The sequence below is a fragment of the Pongo abelii genome, chromosome 6 (genome assembly GCF_028885655.2).
Source record: "Pongo abelii isolate AG06213 chromosome 6, NHGRI_mPonAbe1-v2.0_pri, whole genome shotgun sequence".
Taxonomy (NCBI): Eukaryota; Metazoa; Chordata; class Mammalia; order Primates; family Hominidae; genus Pongo; species Pongo abelii.
Genome location: NC_071991.2, coordinates 141788939 through 141806789, shown reverse-complemented (window position 1 = coordinate 141806789; position 17851 = coordinate 141788939). Strand labels below are relative to the sequence as shown.

The 17851-nt window shown below is 42.4% G+C and overlaps 1 long non-coding RNA gene across 1 annotated transcript in view; it reads left to right on the top strand.

The window, feature by feature from the left end:
• LOC129060509 (uncharacterized) overlaps positions 1-17851 on the top strand; it is a 19679-nt gene extending 1828 nt beyond the window's left edge. Inside the window, exon 2 of the long non-coding RNA XR_008527297.2 lies at positions 15214-17851. This is a non-coding gene — a long non-coding RNA (uncharacterized LOC129060509). The remainder of the gene's footprint in view (positions 1-15213) is intronic.

The following is a 17851-nucleotide window of genomic DNA, read 5'->3' as shown; positions in this document are numbered from 1 at the left end:
ATTAAGACTCAAAAATCTGGATTAAGAAGGGCAGGCCTTGCATGTATCCTAGGCTCAGCAAAGGGGTAAGAACTGGGAGTACAGAAAGGCAAAAAGTTCAAACTGGGGCTGGCTCTACTTCTAGGCTGGAATACAAAACTCATTCCCAGGTATGAGAGGGTCTTTGATTTATACTGAGTGAGCAAATTGAGTAAACTTCTGATCTAGGGCAGAAGCTGTTGACCTCTGGGTTGGGTGTGGTGACTCACACCTGTAATCCCAGCACATTGGGAGGCCTTGGCTGGTGGATCACCTGAGGTCAGGAATTTGAGGCCAACCTGGCCAAACATGGCGAAACCCCTTCTCTACTGAAAATACAAAAATGTAGCTGGGTGTGGTGGTGGGCACCTGTATTCCCAGCTACTTGGGAGGCTGAGGAAGGAGAATTGCTTGAACCCAGGAGGCAGAGGTTGCAGTGAGCTGAGATTGCACCACTGCACTACAGCCTGGGTGACAGAGTGAGACTCTGTCTAAAAAAAAAAAAAAAAATTGTTGACCTCTGGCATATTTCATGCTGCCTACTAGGGGTGGGCAATGGGGTCAGAGGTGCCAGAACTGCCTCCTGAACCAGCCTGGCTATTCTTTTTGCTTCCCTACAACTTCAGTTGGTTCTCCTTGATTACAGCATGCTCTCTCTCTCTTATCAACTCGACCTCCTCTTGTTGTGCCAGCTCTGACTTGTCAGCATATTTTGGTTTTTGAAGTCACAACCCTGGATTCTTGTGTGTTTGTCCAGAGAGTTAGCACACAAGGCTTTTCCTGACTTTTCAACTAGTAGGAAAGTTACAACCGACCATTTAGGGAGTTTGCTCTTCCCATCAAGCCTGTTCCTGTCTGCAGGGTGTATTTGCATGTGGAGGTCACTCTAGCTCTCTCAGGTATTCTTCCTTTCACTTTGCAGACTATGGTTCTCAGCATTTTATTTTTTTTCTTTTTCATTTCTTACTGCTTGGTCTTGGTGACTGGGTTTCTTAATCAGGCCTGTCATCCCATCCTGAGATTTTGATATTTTATTTGGGCCTATGTTTCCTCTATAAAGGCCTAGAGAGGAGAGAGAATGATGCAATGGAAAGAGAATGAGATTTAGATTCAGACAGGGGTAAATTTGAATCCTGCATCCCATTTACTTAATGTGAAATCTTGGGCATATTCACCTTCCTGTGCTTTCTCTGAATCTTCCTAGATTTCATTTCCCTAATGTCTTAAATGGGAATAATAATATGTAATAATACCTACGTCACTGGATTGTTGTGGTGATTCAATAATGTAATATATAGAAATCACCTTAGTATAAGTACCCGATGTGTAAAGGTGGTCAAGATGGGTTAGTTTCCTTTCCTAGCAGTGCCTGTCAGTGATGCATGTTGAATGAATACATTTATAAGAACAAAGCGATAGGGGCTGGGAACAGTAAATAGATTCAAAATAAAGCTATTTTAAAATGAAAGCTGTATTAGACGAGGCTGAATAAAAATAGCTTCTGGAACTTGGGACTACTTTAATTGACAATAATGCCTTTAAGATCAAGTTATGGGGCTTGGGGAGAGGCAGGGAATGATCCTGTGTAGTTCTAGGTATCAGGACTAAAGGAATGACAATGACCTTTTTTGAAGCAGGAACTCATCAGCATTATCCCTGGGGCTGTCATTGTCCTGACTAGGTACTGTCATGGTGCCACCATCCCACATGACTGGCTGCATTGTTCCCACGTGGTGAACTCTCTCTGACTCTCAGCTGGTCCAGTACTAGTTCTTGGAACACTCCTAAGGCCTTTCTGCCTCTGCTTTTTGCCTGATCCTGTGACCCAACATTGAACCTTTCGAACTGATTTTGAACTCAGTTCTTCTTTTTTTTTTTTTGAGATGGAGTCTTGCTCTGTCACCATGCTGGAGTGCAATGGTGTGATCTCGGCTCATGGCAACCTCTGCCTCCTGGGTTCAAGCGATTCTCCTGCCTCAGCCTCCTGAGTAGCTGGAATGACAGGCATGTGCTGCCACACCTGGCTAATTTTTGTATGTTTAGTAGAGATGGGGTTTCACCATATTGGTCAGGCTGGTCTCGAACTCCTGACCTCATGATCTACCTGCCTCGGCCTGCCAAAGTGCTGGGATTATAGGCATGAGCGACCGTTCCTGGCCCCAGTTCTTCTGTTAATGGGGCTGACTGTGGTCTCTCCATTCGTCGCTGTTGAAGCCAGGCTGGCTTGGCCACTGTGGTTCTTAGCTATCCTCTTCTATTCTGGTTTTTTAAAAATTTTATTTTATTTTATTTTATTTTATTTTATTTTATCTTATTTTTCAGAGATGGAGTCTTGCTCTGTCCAGCCCAGGCTGGAGTGCAGTGGCACGATCTAGGCTCACTGCAACCTCCGCCTCCTGGGTTCAAGTGATTCTCTTGCCTCAGCCTCCCCAGTAGCTGGGATTACAGGTGCGCACCACCATGCCTGGCTAATTTTGTGTTTTTAGTAGAGATGGGGTTTCACTATGTTGGCCAGGCTCGTCTCAAACTATTGACCCCATGTGATTGGGATTACAGGCGTGAGCCACCGTGCCCAGCCTATCCTCTTCTATTCTGATGAGCATAGTTTTATTTTCTATCCTTGGCTGCCCCTTATTTATTTTCTCAACCTTTGCACATTGATTGGCATGAGCCTAAATTTAGTGCCATTCAAGGCATACATACTAATTGCCTCATTCATTTTTTCTTCTATTCATTTACTCAGTATGCATTCTTAGAAACCAGATATACAAAGACAAGCTCTCTGCTTTCAAGAAGCTCTCAATCTGATCGAGGAGAGAAACAGGTAGCAAATAATGACAGCAGAGCGTGGTAAGTGTTATGTTGAGATGGACACAAAGTACAATGGAAGCATAAAGGAGAGAGTAGGTGGCACTGCTTGGGGAATCAGAGAAGCCTGAATGGATAAGATGGATTATATATATTTTTTTCTTTTTGAGATAGGGTCTCACTGTGTCACCTAGGCTGGAGTGTAGTGGCACAATCATGGCTCACCATAGCCTCAAACTCCTGGGCTTAGGTGATCCTCCCACCTCAGCCTCCTGGGGCTGGAACTACAGATGTGTACCACCATGCACACCTGGATAATTTTTGGTATATTTTTGTAAAGACAGAGTTTTGTCATGTTACCCAGGCTGGTCTCGAACTCCTTGACTCAAGCAATTCACTCACCTCGGCCTCCCAAAGTGCTGGGATTACAGGTGTGAGCCAATGTGCCCAGCAAAGGTGAGATTTGAGTTGACTTGTCTTTTAAAAATATTCTGTTACTGGCCGGCATGGTGGCTCACGCCTTTAATCCCAGCATTTTGGGAGGTCGAGGCGGGTGGATCACAAGACCAGGAGATTGAGACCATCCTGGCTAACACAGTGAAACCCCATCTCTACTAAAAATACAAAAAAAATTAGCCGGGCTTGGGAGACTGAGGCAGGAGAATGGCGTGAACCTGGAAGACTGAGGCAGGAGAATGGCGTGAACCTGGGAGGCAGAGCTTGCAGTGAGCCGAGATTGCACCACTGCACTCCAGCCTGGGCAACAGAGCGAAAATCTGTCTGAAAAAAAAAAAAAAAAAAAAAAAAAAAAAAAAAAAAATTCTGTTAACCTGGTATAGAGGAGGATATAGGAAAAGCATACCAATAGCAGAAGTGAAATATGCAAAAATACAAGCCTGAGCGCCCTCTGTTCAGGGATGTGCAAATAGTGTGGGTTTAACATGAGATGTGGTGAAGAAATGGCAGAGAATGAAGCTGGAAGGGTAGTCGGGCAGCCAGATCATGAAAGGCCTTGTAGGCTGTTCCTGCTACTGAGTTTGGACTTTATCCTTCTGGGGATAGGCTTCCTTGGAAGGGTTTCAAGCAAGGTCATGATGAGATCAGATTATAAGGTTAGATTTAAAAAAAAAAGCTCTGGGGGCAGTTTAGGGAATGGACTGGCGTGGGTAGTGAAGTGGAGAGGCAAGGAAGGCAATCAGATAGCTGTTGTAGCAATTAGATGGATATCGTAGTCATGTAGGTGAGAAAAGAAGACACCTTGAACGAATGCAGGGGCAATGGGAAAATAAGACAGGGAATGGATTTTAGTATTGTGCTGACTGTTTTTTGAAGATAAAATGATTAAGTCAGATTTTAAGAATTGACTGTTGGAGGTGAATAAAATGATGTCCTCTCTGAGTACTTTCTCTGTTTGTGAGAGGACTCCTTGAGGAGTTCTGCTCTTGATTTTGCAGGGGCTGCCTCTAGAGCTCTGTGTTTTATTCGCAGAAAGAAGCTTAACTATTAATACTTTGCTGCTTGCTTTGAACTTGCATTTCACAGCCTGGCCCTTTTTTTCTCAATGTTACTACTTTGCTTTCAAGATGTAGAGGCCTACTGGCCAGATAGACACATGAAAGAGCTTTGCCTAGGAGTTTAGTCACAGCTATCATCATTTGTGTCCAGGAGCCATGGGCTTCAGCTTGCCTGGTTTAATCGGCACTACCTGTTTTTCTTTTTTTTAATCAGTAGTGGTAAGTGTGGTAAGATGGGTGGTTCTGGGAAGGGTTACTGAGGAAATGGTCTGTTTTGTTGTAAAAAGAATGTTTCTATTAACTCAGACATTTAGAAATTCACTTATTCTCAGAGGTATTATGTCACGGGTGTAGGAAAAGGATGGGAGTTTAAGAAGTGAAAGAGACCACCTCAACCTGAATGAATGAATGAATTGTGAATTTTTAGTAATTCACAGTTGTGTTCACTTGTGAATTATTAATAATGTATATAACAACTAAGTGTGCAGAGGGTCTCAAAGTATAGTTTGTGGATGCGCGGGTGATCCGGCTGTGACATCTGCCACACCATAGATCAAAGTGTAGTTTGTGGTACACCTGCACTGGAGTCTCCAATTCGCTTTCTGAGTCATTCTTTTTTTTGAGATGGAGTCTTACTCTGTTGCCTAGGCTGGAGTGCAGTGGCATGATCTTGGCTCACTACAACCTCTGCCTCCCAGATTCAGGCAATTCTCTGCCTCAGCCTCCTAAGTAGCTGGGGTTGCAGGCGCCCGCTACCACGCCTAGCTAATTTTTTTGTATTTTTAGTAGAGATGGGGTTTCACCATACTGGCCAGGCTGGTCTTGAACTCCTGACCTGGTGAACCACCCGCCTCAGCCTCCGACGGGTCATTCTTAAGCACAGTAAAGCTTAGGACTCAGGGTGTTCCAGCTTGTATAGAAGGAAGAAGTACAGTGGACTGCAATGCCTGCTTTAAGGATATTAGGGAAACAAGAAAAGAAACTTCTGTGCCAGGCCACTGGGTATAAAGTTTTATGACCCGAGGATGGAAGGAAATTAGAAACAGGGATTGTAAGGCCAACAGGGAGAAAAGCAGAGCAAGTATTCAACAATTTCTTTAGGCAGTACGTGTAATCAGTTGTAGTTTAACACTGGACATGCATGTGTGATGTAATTTTTGAAGTTATGAAAGTGTAAGCAATCTTTTGTTCCGAGTTTACCCCTGGATGCTGTGGGCAATGAGGGATGAGCCTGGTGCAATGAAGAAGTAAATTGCTGCACAGCATGGTGCCTCAGGCCTGGAGCTCTTCACATCCTTTAGAGCTGGATTAAGAGATGCTGTGTGAGCTTGAGCAAAGGTCACTAGGAGTCTTTGGGTTAAATTTTTTTTTTTTTAAATCCACAAATTCTTGTAGTTCGTTGAACTTCTTTAAAGGAGGAAAGCCCAACTTGGGGTCAATAAATGGTATAGTAAATATTTGTTCAAGTTCTAAAATGGACTGTCGTTTTAAAGAGTTGATTGGCAAAGTTGAAAATACCTGATATTCTCCGTGGTTTGTATCTGTGGGAGATGTTTGGTGGAATGGTCGAGAGGGAGAGAGGGAAAGAGTGCCATTGCCTTAAAAAAAAGAACAGCCCTGGCCGGATGTGGTGGCTCATGCCTGTAATCGCAGCACTTTGGGAGGCCGAGGTGGGTGGATCACCTGAGGTCGGGAGTTCAAGACTAGCCTGGCTAACATGGTGAAACCCCACCTCTGCTAAAAAAAAAAACCAAAAATTAGCCAGGTGCAGTGGCTTGCACCTGTAATCCCAGCTACTCGGGAGGCTGAGACAGGAGAATCGCTTGAACCTGGGAGGTGGAGATTGCAGTGAGCCAAGATTGCACCACTGCACTCCAGCCTGGGTAACAAAGCAAGATTCCATCTCAAAAAAAAAAAAAAAGAACAGCCTCTTACCAGCTCTGCTGGGTTCTAAAAGATGAATAGGTTGCCTACCCTGATGTCAGTGAGCTCACAGTGTAATGGATGTGACAGATGAACAATAATGTTGAAGTGCAGTGCACTTTATGCTAGAGGTGCCATGGAAGTTTGGAGGAGGAAAAGATTATCTTGTCAGTGAGTTTATAAACCAGTGCCAAAGTGATGATGCCTCTGTGTGTTGCTAACAGGTCAGCAGTTACACCATCACTCTTCCTAAGTCTCTAGATTAGAGGCTTATATTTCTCGAATCTCCTATACAAAGACATTTTTAACTTGAGTGCATATATCGTAGAAAAATATATATGCTTCCAAATCTCATTCAGTTGAACATCTCTAAAATGTCTGGTACATAATGTCTGAGAATGCCCAGGTCCTCCTGGAGGCTGGTTATAGCTATAGTGAGGTGTTGCAGTCATGAAGAGGGAGTGGGTCCTTGCCTGCCTACCCTATAGTGAGCAGTCCCTGGAAGCGCCGTTATTCAGGTTGTCTTGCTTTTTGTCTTTTGAAATGTTTGGATTTGGGATGTTTTGGAAATTTCCCCATCCAAAATTTTTGGAAGATAGGAATGGGGATGGGAATGATCCCTGTTCCTTATTTTTTTATTTTTATTTTTTTTGAGACAGGGTCTCGCTTTGTTGCCTAGACTGGAGTGCGGTGGTGCTATCATGGCTTACTGCAGTCTCCACCTCCCAGGCTCAAGCGATCCTCCCACCTCAGCCTCCTGACTAGCTGGGACTACAGGTGCACACCACCATGCCTGGCTAATTTTTATATTGTTTTGTAGAGATGAGGGTCCCACTTTGTTGCCCAGGCTGGTCTCAAACTCCTGGGCTCAAATGATCCACCTGCCTTAACCTCCCAAAGTGCTGGCAGGATTACAGGCGTGAGCCACAGCACTCAGCCAATTCCTGTTCTTTTGAAATGGAGTCTCACTCTGTGGCCCCGGCTAGAGTGCAGTGGCATGATCTAGGCTCACTGCAAGCTCCACCTCCCGGGTTCATGCCATTCTCCTGCCTCAGCCTCCCGAGTAGCTGGGACTACAGGCAACCGCCACCACGCCCGGCTAATTTTTTGTATTTTTAGTAGAGGCAGGGTTTCACCATGTTGGCCAGGATAGTCTTGATCTCCTGACCTTGTGATCCGCCTGCCTCAGCCTCCCAAAGTGCTGGGATTACAGGCATGAGCCAACGCGCCTGGCCCAATTCCTGTTCTTAAAGAGACTATAACCAGTAAAGTTCATTTGGTGGAGTTCTGGCTCTACTGTAATTATTACCAGAAAGAGGTTCTGATCCCAACCCCAAGGGAGTGTTCATTGGCCTTGCACAAGAACGAATTTGGGGCAAGTCCGTAAGGGGGAAGCACGTTTATTAAGAAAGCAAAGGAATAAAAGAATGGGCTGTTCGACTGAGTATACTTACAGTTATTTCTTCATTATATGCTAAACAAGGGGTGGATTATTCATGAATGTTCCAAGAAAGGGACAGGCAGTTCCCAGAACTGAGGGTTCCTCTCCACTTTAGACCGTATAGGGTCTAAAGTCCAGACACTGCCTGGCATTTTAAGCTGTCATGGCACTGGTGGGAGTGTCTTTTCGCATGCTAATGAATTATAAGTAGCATATAATGAGCAGTAAGGATGACCAGAGAGGTCACTTTCATCACTATTTTGTATTTGGTGGGTTTTGGCTGGTGTCTTTACTGTATCCTGTTTTATCAGCAAGGTCCTTGTGACTTGTATCTTGTGCCGACCCCCTATCTCATCCTATGACTAAGAACGCCTAACCTCCTGGGAATGTAGCCCCGTAGGTCTCAGCTTTATTTTACCAAGTCCCTATTTATGATGGAGTCACTGTGGTGTGAACGCTTCTGACACAGTGGCTCCCAAACCTGGCAAATCAGCAAAATTTCCTTAAAATCCATCTGTTTATCTATCTATCTATCTATCTATCTATCTATCTGTCTGTCTGTCTGTCTATCTATCTATCTATCTATCTATCTATCTATCTATCTATGAGACAGGGTCTTGCTATGTCGCTTAGGCTGGAGTGCAGTGGCGTGATCATAGCTCACTGCAGCCTTGAACTCCTGGGCTCAAGCCATCCTCTCACCTCAGCCTCCCTGGTAGCTGGGACTGCAGGTACACACCACCATGTATAGCTAATTTTTAATTTTTTTGTAGAGATGGGGTCTCACTACTCTCTATTTTCCCAGACTGATTTTGAACTCTTGGCCTCAAGGGATCCTCCTCCCTCAGCTTCCCTGGGTGCAGGGGTTGCAGGCATGAGCCACTGGGCATGACTGTTGTTTGTTTTTAAGATGATTATGATCAGGATGAGAAGCCAGGTTTAGGAATCCTGATAGAAAAGCAGTGTTTCTTTAGCAGAGGCTTCTATCATAATCATCTGATCAGCATTCTGAATTTGCCATTGCCCTAAACCCATGGAGTTTTAATTCTGTAGGTTTGGGGTCAAACAGAACTAATTGAAAATAGCTCCTTGCTGATTTGGATGCCTAATAATAGTGGAAACTCTCTGGCCCACAGCAGTGATTTTTAAACATCTTTCATCCTACCTCCTGTCAATAAAAAAATTTTGAGCGGCATTTTCCCAATATATATATGTTTTATTTATTTATGAATTGTGTATGTGTACTTCTGTATGATATGCAAACACAGATGTTTTAAAATAATGAGGTAAAGATAAATGCCATTTAAAGTTCTAATATTTTTATCTCGTTCCCCCAGTGGATACACTGAGGATCCCATTGTGTAGAACATTGAGAGAAAGAACAGGGCCAGTGGTTCCGTAATTGACTCCAACTCTTACTTAGCTGCTACTGACATGGGTAGCTGTCTGAAACAGAATCACCTGTTCCCACCCCAACCAAAGCACTCCTACTCCATTCCTTAATTTATGCAATCATTCAACACATGTATAGGTTTAGCAGACCTAATCCTCAAATCCCAAATCCAAAATGCTCCAAATTGTGAGATATGATACTCAAAGGAAGTGTTCATTGGAACATTTGACATTTGGGATTTTTGGATTTGGGATGCTCAACTGGTTAAGTACCTGCAAATATTCCCAAATCCAAAGAAATCCATAATCCAAAACACTTCTGGTCCCAAACATTTCAGATAAGGGATACTCAACCCATATTGTGCAAAGCATTGAATGAGGGGCTAGGGATATAGTTGTGCACGTGGTCTTTGATCTCAAGGACCTAGGTTATGCCCACATAAACATTAAACAAATGATTACTTAATATTAAATTACTATAATTTTGATGGATGCTAAAAAGTGTGAACTCAAAAGTACCTGAGACAAGTCTCAAAGAAAGTTTAGGAAGTTTATTTTGCCAAAGTTAAGGATGTACCCATGACAGGGTTTCAGGAGGTTCCGATGACGTGCCCGAGGTGGTCAGGGTATAGCTTGCTTTTATACATTTTTGGGGAGACATAATACATCAATCAATACATGTAAGATTCACATTGGTTCAATCTGGAAGGGTGGGACAATTTGAGGGTGGGGGTAGGAGGGCTTGCAGGTCATAGGTAGATTTATAAATTTTCTGATTAGTAACTGGTCAAAATAATTATTATCAATAGGAAGGAATGTCTGGGATATGTTAAGGGGTTGTGGAGACCAAGGTTTTATCGTGTAGATGAAGCTTCCAAGTAGCAGGCTTCAGAGAGAATAGATGGTAAATATTTCTTATCAGACCTTAGGTCTGTGTTGATGTTAATGCTGGTCGGCTTTTCCTGAATTCCAAAAAAGAGGAGGGCATAATGAGGCATGTCTGACCCCCACTTCCATCATGGCCTGAAACAGTTTTTCAGCTTAACTTTGGAATGCCCTTGGCCTAGAGGAGGTGTCCTTTCAGATGGCTGGGAGGCCTTAGAGTTTTGTTTTTGATTTCTGAAAGTATATATATATATAACCTGAGAATGACCTCTTCTGGAGGGTTTGAGAAATCTGTAATTTGGAGGCAGGAGTGTCATTGAAGGAAAGCTAGAGAATTTCAGATCTGGAGGACAGAGGTGGAAATACCATAGCACAAGATGAAACTGAAGATGTGAGCAGAGACCAGGGATCACGTGGGCCTAGTAGACCATATTAAGGAATTTGATCTTTATTTTGAGGGCAAGGTAATCCATTGAAGGATCTAAGGGAGAGTGACAGGGCCAGATTTTCATCTCAAAAAGATCACTTAAAGGTACAATAAGTTGTATCAATTCTTTCCCTTCTTTCTCTTTTTGAGATAGGGTCTCATTCTGTCGCCCAGGCTGGAGTGCAGTGACGTGATCATGGCTCACTTCTGCCTCAACCTCCTGGGCTAAAGCCATCCTTCCACCTCGGCCTCCCAAATAGCTGGGACTACAGGCATGCACCACCACACCTGGCTCATTTTTAATTTTTTTGTAGACATGTGGTCTCACTATGTTGCACAGGCTGCTGTCAAACTCCAGGGCTCAAGTGATCCTCCCACCTCAGCCTCCCAAGGTGCTGGGATTGTAGGTATGAGCCACTGCACCCAGCCTATTCTTTCCTTTCTTATCTTTTGCTTGTATTTAGAAACCTTTGCTTTTACAGTTGCCCTCAGATTACACTCCCCCTTTTCCTACTTTCTATAAAGTCTTACAAGTCCTCCAAGACCCATCTCTGTTGTCACCTTCTTGGTGAAGCCTTTTCTTATTCTCTCCTCCAAACATCCACACCCTTTAGAGCTAATGTATTTTATGTATATATTTTTTAATTTATATGGTATATGTGCTGCTGAAGCAAGCACTAGAGCTAATCTCTATAAAGGCACTTTGTAGGTTTAATTGCAATGTACCTATTTTGGTAAATTAGGGGAGGGCAGATGCAGAAAATAGAATTAGTTGAAATCTTCATGGCATAGTATCATTTGGTTTCTTTGGTTTGTTCAAGCTCCTGCGTTATTTTACTTATTTCTTTCTTATTATAACAAATTCTGCACTGTTTGTATGTGTTTTTAATTTACATAAATGCTGTCTTTTATCGACTTTACATTTTTTACTTTTTAAAATTAGGACGAGTTTTAAACATCTACTCATTTTCCTTTGTGTATCTGTAGTCTTTTGCTTCTAACCAGTGCTTGCTGTTCCACAGTCTGAATTCATCATATTTTACCTATCCTCACTTTCAGTGGTGGCCACCCAAATCCTTTCACCTTCCCTGTATCACAAACAATGCTGTAAGGAGCAGCCTTGTGTACATCCTTTACAGACCTGTGTGAGAATTTCTGTGGGATGTGAACATCCAGGATCGGAATTCTGGGGTTGGAAAGTGATGGTGTGCTTATTTAGCCAGATCCTAGCTATTGCTGCCTAGGATGGCTGCACTGACTGTGTGTTCATCACAGTGCAAGAGTCTCTGTAGCCCCATGTCCTCACCAACACTGGGCATGTTTTGATCAATTGAGTAGCTTCAAAGCGGTATTACACTGCTGTTTAATTTTCATTTCTCTGGTTACTAGTGGGTTGAGGATCTCAGTAAATTTGTTGTCATGTTATTATTCACGTTGCCTGTCATGCCTTTGTCTACTTTTCTGTTGAGTTACTCTCATTTTCTTGTTGCCTTGCAAAACTTTCTTGTATCCTTGCAAAACTTTCTTGTTGCCTTGCAAAAGCCTAGGTGGAAGGATGGCTTGAGCCAGGGAGATTGAGGCTGCCGTGAGCCAGGATCATGTCATTGTACTCCAGCCTGGGTGACAGAATGAGACCCTATCTCAAAAAGAAAAAGGAAAAGAAGAGAAAGAGTAGATACAATTTGCTGCACCCTTAGGTGATCTTTTTGAGATGCAAATCTGGCTCTGTCACTTGTATAATTTCAATGTTAGTTATCTGTAAGTTTTAGATATTGAAAACATTGTCTTCTAGTAATCTGAACAGAAATGTGTAACAATTTTGCCACACATTAATTCTTCTATATTATCTTAACAGTTTAATTTTCCATCCTGAGTCTATTTTTTAGTCTAATGATATTGAGCAGATACTTAATTATGTCAGTTTATTATGTCAGTTTTTAAACTCCAATTTTCATCTTTTCTTGATTTATGCTACCAACTTTATTATGTATTACATTCTTATAAGTACATGAGTCTGTTTCTGACGCTTACCCTCTGTTCTGTTCTACTTGTCCATTTAAATGTTCTTGCTCGGAATTGTTTCTATGACAGTGGCTTTGTAGTACATCTGTGGATTTGGTTGGGACACTCCCTCTCCTACTTCTACTTTTCTCCTCTTTCTCAACGTTTATTTAGTTATTTGTGGACCTTTATTGTTCCATGTAGATGATAGAGGTTTTCAGAGATCCTCAGAAAACCCAACTGAAATCTTACTTGAGGTTAATTTGGGGGAGAATTGAGATTTTATGATAATAAACCACCCTTCCCAAAAGTATAGGCTGTCTCCCCAATTATTCTTCTCATCTTATATGTTCTTTAGACTAATTTAAAACTTTTTCTTTGTACTTTTTATTAAATAAGGTTATCAATACTTTATAGATTTTTATGCTATTGTGAATTAAATCTTATTTTTGAATTCTGTTTTTCTAGTGAGTTTTCCTTGTCTAGAGAAATGTTCTTGATTTTAATTTATTCACTATGCTGTGTTTCTCAAGAGCAGAGGCTGCATCTTTTGTCTCTGTATTCTGAGTGTTTAAAACATTGCATGGTAAGTGATCAATGAGTGTTTGTTGAATGAATGAATGAATGAATGAATGAATGAGCAGGATACGTAAAACAGAATGGGCTGCTATGATATTTGGGTCCATATAGAGGCTTCATGGCAACATCCATGACAGTTCCAGTAGACACCCCACCACAAGGACCAAGGGAAGGGGCAGCCAATTCCTTTACATGGCTATCTTCCTGGGTGTGATCAATTAATTCCCCAAAGTAGCTCAATTAGCCTTAGTTGGTACCCTCCCCAATTTTCCTCAGACCACATAGATGTTTTTGAACATAGCTTTTTGCTATTTACTATGACTTCTTCTGGACACCCACTCTTAGCTCAAATTTACACATCCATTTTGGAAGCCTTCACTGCCAGACTGGTGGTCAGACTAAAAAGCTTGACTTGGGTCTCCAAGCCATAGTTATGAAGTACCATAGGACTCATTGTCCTCCTGGTACTTTCTTCTCCTCAGAAATGAAGCAAGCACTTAGACCTGTTAACTGCTGATGAGCCCAGCTTGGATCCCTAAAAGTGGAAAAGAGAATTTGAATACCAAGACCCAGCTACCCTTAGGACTGGAGGAAGATTGGACACATAGATATAGGTGCTCTTGGTAATGTTAGACAAAGGCAAAGGCAACACACAAAGGAAAGTTAGGCTTTTAAAATGACAGTTCATTTATTTTACAAAAATTGTACTGAGTGCAATATAAAGGCCTTTCACAGTCTGACTCCTGCTTCTTTCCCAGGCTCCCCCTTGGTCACTATCTTTTTCTGTCTCTACCATACATGCTTTGTGCTCAAGCCATTATATGCCAGTTCTTTTTTTATTCCTGGATCTTGCTAGACAGTATTCTCTGTGTCTAAAATGCTCTTCCTACCTTTCTCTGTCTATTTATCAAACCTCTATTAATTCTTTTCAATGATGAATTCATGTTACCATATCTCTGAAACTTTTCCTGACTTCTCCAAGTAGAATGGTTATCTTTCATTCTGTGTGGCACCTTAATGTATTCAATATAGCCTTCTGTTAGTATATTTTTAATGCTGTGATATTGTAACATTTATTTTTATTTTCTTATCTGCTTATTTTCCATTGCAAGCTTCTTAAGATTTGGGACCATACATTCTCTATCTTTGTGACTCAAAGCTGAGCATAGCTTCTAGCATGCAGTAGGTGATCAGTTAGCAAATAATTAAGTTGAACAAATAATTAAGTAAGCTCACCATGAAGAGAATGAAATTTTGATCCTATACTGGTCATGTGGTTCTAGAAAAGCAACTAATCTTTCTATTCATCTGTAAAGTAAATTTATATATGTATTTGCTGAATTGTGAAGATGTTATATTAGTCATCTTGGGTTGCTGTAACCAAATCCCACAGGCTGGTTGGCTCAAACAACAGACACTTATTTCTCACAGTTCTGGAGGCTAGTAAGTCCAAGATCAAGATGCCAATAGATTTGACTCATGATGGGGGCTCTCTTCCTGGCTTGCACATGGCTGCCTTCTCATATTCTGCAGAGAGGAAGGTCCAGTGTCTCTTCCTCTAGTTATAATGGCACTAATCCCATCAAGGGGGATCTACCCTCCTGACCTCCTCTAAGCACAATTATTTTCCAAAGGCCCCACCTCCCAATACCATTGCACTGAGGTTAGAGCTTCCTATATGAATGAGAGGGTGGAGGAAAGAACACAAACATTCAGTTTATTATATATCTTATACAATATTATGAATCTGGTTAAAGTATTTTCAAAGAAATGTTTTAACTATGGAGACCAGATGAGTGAACAATGAACCTTGCCATAAATATGACAGCAGAGAAAAAAATGACTATCCCTGATATGGTTTGGCTATGTCCCCACCCAAATCTCAACTTGAATTGTATCTCTCAGAATTCCCACATGTTGTGGGAGGGACTCACGAGGAGGTAATTGAATCTGAAATGCTCTTCCTATCTTTCTCTGCTTATTTATCAATCCTCTACTAATTCTTTTCAATGATTGATTCAATGATGAATTCCCATGCTGTTCTCATGATAGTGAATTAAGTCTCATGAGATCTGATGGGTTTATCAGGGGTTTTCACTTTTGCTTCTTCCTCATTTTCTCTTGCCACCGCCATGTAAGAAGTGCCTTTTGCCTCCTACCATGATTCTGAGGCCTCCCCAGCCATGTGCAACTGTAAGTCCAGTTAAACCTCTTTTTCTTCCCAGTCTCGGATATGTCTTTATCAGGAGTATGAAAACGGACTAATACAGTAAATTGGTACCAGTGGAGTGGGGCGCTACTGAAAAGATACCTGAAAATGTGGAAGTGACTTTGGAACTGGGTAACAGGCAGCGATTGAAACAGTTTGGAGGGCTCAGAAGAAGACAAGAAAATGTGGGAAAGTTTGGAACTTCCTAAAGACTTATTGAATGGCTTTGACAAAAATGCTGATACTGATATGGACAATAAGGTCCAGGCTGAGGTGGTCTCAGATGGAGATGAGGAACTTGTAGGGAACTGGAGCAAAGATGACTGTTGTTATGTTTTAGCAAAGAGACTGGTGGCATTTTGCCCTGCCATAGAGATTTGTGGAACTTTGAACTTGAGAGAGATGATTTAGGGTATCTGGCGGAAGAAATTTCTAAGCAGCAAAACATTCAAGAGGTGATTTGGGTGCTGTTAAAAGCATTTCATTTTAAAAGGGAAACAGCATAAAAGTTTGGAAAATTTGCAGCCAATTGATGCGGCAGAAGAGAGAAACCTGTTTTTTGAGAAGAAATTCAAGCTGGCTGCAGAAATTTGCATAAGTTACATGGAGCTGAATGTTAATCTCCAAGACAATGGGGAAAATGTCTCCAGGGCATGTCACAGGTCTTCATGGAAGCCCCTCCCATCACAGACCCTGAAGACTAGGAGGAAAAAATGGTTTTGTGGGCCAGGCCCAGGGTCCCCATGCTGTGTGCAGCCTAGGGACTTGGTGCCCTGCATCCTAGCTGCTCCAGCCATTGCTGAAAGGGCCAAGGTACAGCTCTGCCCATGGTTTCAGAGGGTGCAAGCCTCAAACCTTGGCAGCTTCCCTGTGGTGTGAGCCTGCAGGTGCATGGAAGTCAAGAATTGAGGTTTGGGAACCTCCACCTAGATTTCAGAAGATGTATGGAATCGCCTGGATGCCCAGGCAAAAGTTTGCTCCAGGGGCAGGGCCCTCTTGGAGAACCTCTGCTAAGGCAGTGTGAAGGGAAATGTGGGGTTGGAGCCCCTACACAGAATCCCTACTGGGGCACCACCTAGTGGAGCTGTGCGAAGAGGGCCACCGTCCTCCAGACCCCAGAATGGTAGATCCACCGACAGCTTGTACTGTGCACCTGGAAAAGCCGCAGACCCTCAACGCCAGCCCGTGAAAGCAGCCAGGAGCAGGAGCTATACCCTGCGAAGCCACAGGGGCAGAGCTGCCCAAGACTATGGGAACCTACCTCTTGCATCAGTGTGACCTGGATGTGAGGCATGGAGTCAGAGGCGATCATTTTGGAACGTTGTAATTTGACTGCCTCGCTGGATTTTGGACTTGGCATGGGGCCTGTAACACCTTTGTTTTGGGCAGTTTCTCCCATTTGTAATGGCTGTATTTCCCCAAACCTGTACCCCCATTGTATGTAGGAAGTAACTAGCTTGCTTTTGATTTTACAGGATCATGGGTGGAAGGGACTTGCCTTGTCTCAGATGAGACTGGACTATGGACTTTTGGGTTAATGCTGAGATGAGTAAGACTTTGGGGGACTGTTTGGAAGGCATGATTGGTTTTGAAATGTGCGAACATGAGATTTGGAGGGGCCAGGGGCAGAATGATATGGTTTGGCTGTGGCCCCACCCAAATCTCAACTTGAATTGTTATCTCCCAGAATTCCCAGGTGTTGTTGGAGGGACCCAGGGGGAGGTAACTGAATCATGGGGGCTGGTCTTTCCCATGCTATTCTTGTGATAGTGAATAAGTCTCAGGAGATCTGATGGGTTTATCAGGGGTTTCTGCTTTTGTTTCTCTCTCATTTTCTCTTGCCGCTGCCATATAAGAAGTGCCTTTTGCCTTCCACCGTGATTCTGAGGCCTCCCCCGCCATGTGCAACTGTAAGTCCAATTAAACCTCTTTTTCTCCCCAGTCTCGGGTATGTCTTTATCAGCAGTGTGAAAATGGACTAACACGATCACCTTCTTCTTTGTTCTCCTATTTCATCTCTAATTTTTTTTGGCATTTGGGGGGTGCTATACATTTCAAAAGTTGAGGACTCACTAATTCTACTACTCACTGTATATCAAGGTAATCTGTCAGGGGTTTGGTTTTATATAAGAAACAAATGAGTCCCCAGAACATACAAGTTAAGATTATTCAATCAAGGGAGGCAGTCGTTACCCTTTAACCTCTGAAAGAAAACTGCAGGTAGGCATCAAACTAACCCTGAGATAGGAGAGAGTAGAAATTCCCACACCCAGTGAATTGTAGGACATTAGGTAATTATTGATGGGAAGTATATTTGAGTGGGGAACTGAATTTCAACTGACTTTTATCCTTGAAGATGGTGCTTCTATTTTCTCAAGTTAGAAGGTTATGAAAATTGCATCTGAACAACAAGTTGTATTAGCATAAGTTCTAGAAGAAACTGAGAAAGCAAGGCTAGTCTGATGAAAATTTATACCGCTCTCATTTCCCTTCTGAATTGGAGAATAGAATTGAATAGCAAAATTGTAACCTACCTTTCAAAGATGCATTGTATAGTGAAGTATATTTTGTGAACTTTCATATCTTCTTATTTTTCTATTGCCCTATTTTAAAATCTATCTTGAATTTATTAAATGTATATGTCTCTGTTTATA